The 6,951-nt window shown below is 35.0% G+C and overlaps 1 long non-coding RNA gene across 1 annotated transcript; it reads right to left on the reverse strand.

The window, feature by feature from the left end:
• Positions 1-38: 38 nt before the first annotated feature.
• On the reverse strand, positions 39-1,749 carry LOC111378204. Its single transcript, XR_002699825.1, has 2 exons — positions 1,287-1,749; positions 39-586 (listed from the first exon to the last, which is right to left on the reverse strand). It is a non-coding gene; the product is annotated as an uncharacterized LOC111378204 (long non-coding RNA).
• Between the last annotated feature and the right edge of the window lie 5,202 nt (positions 1,750-6,951).

The following is a 6,951-nucleotide window of genomic DNA, read 5'->3' on the forward strand; positions in this document are numbered from 1 at the left end:
GAAAACACAAGAAGAACAAGAATTGGAGCAAATTCATCTTCTCGAAAACACAAAAATAAATATATAACATCATTAGAAACAATTCCACATTTTGAAATCACTATGTGCACAAATGGATGACACAATCTTTCCTTTCAAAGACACCATAAGATCATTAGAAACATTTCAACATATATAAAAGCTTCATTACAGGCAAAGTGGACTACTAAAATAAATGGCAATCAACATACAACAAGCTTGTATGCTTGATCTATTTCTAACGCCTCGAGCTGCAGGTCTTCCGTTAGATCCACACTTACACCTTCACCTTCGGCAATTAGAGTAAAAGCTTTGATGTTATCCATGTTGTTAGCCAATAGTTGTCTACCGTAACTTCCATCAGTGTGTATTTTATTTGTTGAAGCTTCGTTCTGAGAAATTGAATAGTGCAAATGACAGGAGGCTTGTCTTTTAGATATTTCAGCTTTTAATTCTTGAACAACCTTTGTAGTCTTTTCTATTGCCGAGTTCAACCTGCTGATTTCAGCCTTTCCACTTGACATCATGTACATTATTCCAACACCAACTCCCTATCCGAAGGATCCATCTGAAACAAAAACAGAACATGAGTTTTCAAGTACATTAATCAATCTGTATACCAAGTATCTTACAGCTAACAATAGTATTATGGAGGAATTTTCATGATAGCCTATAATGTACACAATTAACCCATATAGCTTTCTTCCACCTCAGAATTGAAGTTGAGCTAAGAAAAGATACCCACTTCTCATTAGTCATTACACAGCACAAATGCAAACACATTTCTCAACTTTAATTATATAAAATACATCAACTTCGTCTTTCTTATTTGATATCTTGAAAATATCATCAAATTTTGTAATAACATGTTCATAATCCCCATCAACTTTAACACCCCTATCATTTCAATCAAATTAAATTCCAATACTAAATGTAGAATTATGGGGAAAAAAAATATTGACAGCCACGATTACATTAGTACTAAACAAATATGATAGTTAACCTAGCCAGAATTATGAATTTTTCAATGCAGTAAATTACATTCAAAACATGGGGTTGGAGGTTGCCTAAATCTCATTCAAAAGTTAATGTATTACACAAAGCTGTTACTGGATTTCGTTGCTTGAGCAGCAAAAAACAATTTTCATGCTGCTTTTGGATTTTTGTACATTTTTGAAATGTAAAGGAAGATCGAAAAACAATGAAAACATTAGGGCTACAGACTAAGAAATTGTTCATTCTCAAACTAGGTATGAAACCATTATTACCTTTTGAAAACCTTCACCTACCGTCAGTTTGGTGTTGCTATGAGGGTGAAGATGAAGAAATGACCTGCGTCCGGTGTTGCTGTGAAGGCAAAAAAGATCTACCAATTTTGCCAGATGTTAAAGAATCGATTTGGGGGAGGATTTGGAAAAAAATCGATCTAGGGCTGGGTGTTCGAATTAGGGATGAGAGATTGTGGATTTGGAAATGGTGAAGGATCATGTTTTGGCTGTGAAATTGTGTCCATCGTGGTCGAGTTTGACGCCGTCGACAGCCACGTAACCTGCCGTCAAGCCACGTGAGACGGGTTCAAACGGCTGGGGCAGTGGGTGATGGAGGGGTGGTGTGTTTGTAAGTTCAGTGACTGTTGAGCAGCAAACGGAAGTTCAGTGACCACAACGTGCATTATACTAAGTTCAGTGATTGTCGAAACTTTTTACTCCGTTAGAAATTAAAGATGCATGCGTATCTTAGATCCAAAACAGAAGCATTGTTTGGTGAAATTCTTGGTAGTAAGGGGATTGGAGTAGGATTTGACCCACTATCAGTTATGCTTGAGTTAGTAACTTTGCTGTAAATTACTACTTACTCATCGAATTTTTAAAAAGTTATTCTTCACTCACTAAACTTTGCTATAAATTACCACTTACTCATCGAAATTTTAAAGGTTATTTATTGTTTACCCAAATTTGAACAAAGTTATCAATCAATCACCCATATCATTTACATGATTGTACCTATTACAAAATTTAGTGAGCAATGAGTAAATTTATTCAAATTTAGGTGAATCATAAGTAACATTTTAAATTTCGATGAGTACATAGTAACCCATAGCAAAGTTGATTGAGCAACGAGTAACTTTTTATAAATTGGTAAGCAAGTAGTGACTTATAGTAAAGTTCAGTGATCATTCATTAAATTATCTCGTTATGAAGGTGTATTATTTTTAAAGAAAAAATAATTTTCAAAAATTAAAAGAAAGGAAAAATTACGATGTGAGTTCTCAATTGGTCAAATTTGGAGTAGGATCTACTCTATCTTTTAATACGATGATTGTGTAAAATGTTCTACCTTCCTCCTTTTTTTTGCTTGGGAGAGAATAGTTAGGTATGAATATGTTAGATACGTATGACTTGATTGAATAATAAAATTCATAACATAAGGGTGATTAAGTGCTAAAAAAATTGTATATTGTTAAACCTAATCGGTTTGTCAATTACTCCGTTAACTAAACACCTATAGTCAATTTTTATTTAATAAATGAGGGATAAAATCGTTTTCACATAATTATAAGAATATGCACACTGCAATCTCATTCGGTCGTTGGATTCCCACCTCCACTATTTATCGCCAGTATTGGAATCTCGCCTTCCTTCCCCAGTGCTATCTTGGCTTGGTTTTGTTCGACCAAATTCCCTATTAGCTCTACCAGAAGCTTCATAATCCCTATCTGAACAGCCCTAGTTTTATTCTCCTTAATAGAGTAGAGAGAATACAAAGACGTGCAAGCATTCTTTTTGCGGGTAATTGGCGCAAAACATCCTTACCTTTCAAGGTTATTGTGGAAAACGTCCCTACCTTTCATTTTTTGACATTTTTGCCCTTATTTACCACCTTTCTTGCGCTGAAGGTCCTTTTCACTGTTTTTTGACGATTTTGCTCTCTATTCAAATAAAAGAAAAAGAATAGAATAGAAAACAAAAGAATTAATTGCAACTAATACCCCAAAATTTCAAAAAATTACAAATTAGTAATAAATATAGGAGTTAATAGCCCAAATGGTTACTAAACTTTGCCAAAGGTCCAAAAAGGTCATTGAACTTTTTAAAATACAAAAAGAAAAAAAACCAAAAAAACCAACAAAAAAATTGAAGAAACGGGCCCCACCAACAAAAAAAGGACAAAAAAAATAAGGAAGGTGAAAATGGAGGAAGGGGAAAAGTAAACCAAAAATTATTTTTTATTTTTTCAATCGTACATTTTTAATCAAAATTTATTGAAAATTTTATTTTTAAAAATAAAGAAAAAAAAATACAGATTAGTTTTGCTAAAAATAAAATTTTCAATAAATTTTGATTAAAAATGTACGATTGAAAAAATAAAAAATAATTTTTGGATTACTTTTCACCTTCCTCCATTTTCACATTCCTTCTTTTATTTTTATTATTATTATTTTTGGTCCTTTTTTTTTTGTGGGGCCCGTTTCTTCAATTTTTTTGTTGTTTTTTTGGTTTTTTTTTTCATTTTGTATTTAAAAAAGTTCGATGACCTTTTTAGACCTTTGGCAAAGTTTAGTAACCATTTGGGCTATTAACTCCTATATTTATTACTAATTTTTAATTTTTTGAAATTTTGGGGTATTAGTTGCAATTAATTCTTTTGTTTTCTATTCTATTCTTTTTCTTTTATTTGAATAGAGGGCAAAATCGTCAAAAAACAGTGAAAAAGACCTTCAGCGCAAGAAAGGTGGTAAATAAGGGCAAAAATGTCAAAAAATGAAAGGTAGGAACGTTTTCCACAATAACCTCGAAAAGTAAGGATGTTTTGCGCCAATTACCCTTCTTTTTACCTTGAAAATTCCTAATACTCGCAGCGTTTCTGATAATCTATTGGACCCTAAGGGATTGTAATGAATGATATTAATGACACAATATAAAGTAATAAAGATCGTAACAAAAAACAAGATTAAAAGTAAAGAAGAACAAAGAGAGTTAATCACAGAGAAACGATGTATATTAACTGACAATATGAATAGAAATTACAGACACAGCAACAATGCTTAAACAAAACTGACAGAAAAGCCTGGTATTTATAGGTCACATTCCAAACCCTAGAAGAGTCCTAAAATATAAGAAAATCTAATAAAATTATGTTACAATTTTGCATATAACTTCGACCGAGGGGATTTACTTTCCTTATTCAACTTGGATACAATCTTTCTTTCCAAGTAAAAATTAAATACGCAATCTTACAAGACTCCTAATTATATTTGACTCACAAAACCTAACAATCTCCACCTTAACTCAAATTCTGGTTCAAAGGAGCTCCACTAAATTTCTCTACTTGAGAAATAAACCCGTTTGCATCGAAATGAAATGGCCAATCTCGTCAATGGAATAACCAAAACTCTCCATGTAAACCATCGTCCTCTGCACGGCATCCACAAGCGACACCTGAACCCTACTCCTGGGTTCCCAAAATTCCATCAAGGAATTAATGTTTACGAAACAGGGTTGAAGCACACCATATAGCAGAAACCATACAAAATGCCTAAACAGAAGGCCCTTTGCTAGAACTGTTGTTTTCAACGTCCCCAAAAGCATTACAGACATCACTGCCACCATGGTACCTACACTCAATGGATCCAATCCTAACAACTGAACACAGTGCAACCGCTGAAATTGGTGGTAAAGCGGAATCACCAACGCTCCCTCGAGCAATATTCTGAACCGACCTAGAGCCCATCACAAGAGCACCTGTACCAAACTGAATATTCACCACGATACTGAACTTATCCAGATATCTCTTAATTGGTTATGCGCTCCCCTGCAAAATGTACAACTGAGACATTTTCCATCCCTTTAGTACAACCCGAACACCCTGTCGGACCTTCAAGAATCCACCTCCACCAAAGAATTTATATCATTTTGCATACAAAGTACTAAGTGAGATAATATTCCTTTTCAGGTCTGGAACATGTTGAACTTGATCAATTATTCTAACTGCCCATCCCGCAGCCTAAATCTGACTCGACTGATCCCAACAATACAACAAGACTGGTTTTTTCCCATTACAACTCCACATTGCCGAACATCCTCATATGTATGAAAGAAATTTCGATTGGAACACATATGATGCGAGCATGTCGAATTTAGAATTCACTCCTCATCAAGCCTAGATTTTGCGTTAAATACCACAGTCAACATCACATCTCCGCTGTTTGAAAAATCATCAACTTCCTTTTTTTTGGTCTGAAGTCAAAGGTTGCGCTTCACGATTTACAGCTAAATCACCTTCAGCCTGCAACTAATCGCAATACTTCCGAATATGTCCCTTATGTCTACAATAGAAGCAAACAAATTGTTGTTATTCTTCGATCTGTCTCTTCATCGACCACCACAAGATACAAGAGCTTCCTCATCCCTTGATGTAGCTCCAACTAAATACTTCAACAATTCCTTTGAGTGCAAAACATCATAGACGTCGTCTATAGTTAAAATATCTCGATTATACAAAATGGTGTCTCAAAACGACGCATAAGAGCCAGCAGCGAACACAACAGGATCAAGGTCAGATCCTCTTCATCGTACTTAACCTCCAACGTCTCCAGATCTGTAACTATTTCCTTGAACGCGGTAATATCATCCTCCAGTGACCCCCCTTCTGCCATGCGATGGGAATATAGCTTCTTCTTTAGAGCCAGTTTGCTCGTGAGACTTTTAGTCGTGCATAACTGCTCCAATTTCAACCACAAAGCAGTCATTGTTTTCTCCTTCAAGACATTCTATAGAATATTGTTGAATAAATGAAGATGGATCTGCGATAAAGCCTTCTTATCCCTCTTTTGTTTCTCTTCCATTGTCCAAGCAACTAGCACCTTCTCAAAACCCAGCAATGCATTGTTCAAATCTAACTGCTCTAAAATAACCCTTATCTTTACTTGCCACAAAGAAAACCTTGTATTGCGATTCAGCAGCGGAATATCATACTTCATGGTAGTCATCTTTGAAAAAACCTCAACCAATCCATAAAAGAAGAACCAAACTCTGATACCATTTGTTGAACCCTGAGGGATTGTAATGAATGAGATTAATGACACAATATGAAGTAATAAAGATCGCAACAAGAAACAAGATTAAAAGTAAAGAAAGACAAAGAAAGTTAATCGTAGAGGAACGATCTATATTAATTGACAATATGAAGAGAAATTACGGACACAGCAATAATGCTTAAACAGAACTGACAAAGAAACCTTGTATTTATAGGTCACATTCCAAACCCTAGAAGAGTCTTAAAATGTAAGAAAATCTGTTAAAATTATGTTACAGTTGCGCATAAAACTTCGACGGAGAGGATTTCCTTTCCTTATTCAACTTGGATACAATCTTCCTTTCCAAGTAAAAATTAAATACACAATCTCACAAAACTCTACCATATTTGAGTCACAAAACCTAACATAATCATGGGGAGTTGATTTCCTAGCTGATAATTATAAAGGTTCGATAATTTCATGGAAGATGTGCAGGCTAAAGGAGGAAATCCAGCTTGGATTCATAGATTTGCATTTGTTTAATTAGGTCTCATTGGCTAAGTAGAGTTGGAGACTACTTATTAAATGAAAACTTCCTTGATACTTGTGATTTGAAAAATAAATATTAACGAGATGTTGCTTTCGTAGCCGCTTCTAATGTGACCGGTTCCTCGTCCTTATAGAATAGCATTTTGTGTGTGTTGGGGGGTCGGGAGCTAATCCGAGATAGAACTAGTTGGAGAGTTGGTAATCTCTGAAGATCCATGGCTATAGTGTAAACCCTCTTTTTGGCCACTGACAATAGAACGAAGAAGGCTGGGAAGGGTGATTGTGCTGAATGAGTGGGATGGTTGGAAGAGGAAACGATTGCACCCTTCATTTTCAAAAGAAAACTGGCTACAGGGGTTTAGTTAACC

Source organism: Olea europaea, unplaced genomic scaffold, assembly GCF_002742605.1.
Source record: "Olea europaea var. sylvestris unplaced genomic scaffold, O_europaea_v1 scaffold1784, whole genome shotgun sequence".
NCBI classification, from domain to species: Eukaryota; Viridiplantae; Streptophyta; class Magnoliopsida; order Lamiales; family Oleaceae; genus Olea; species Olea europaea.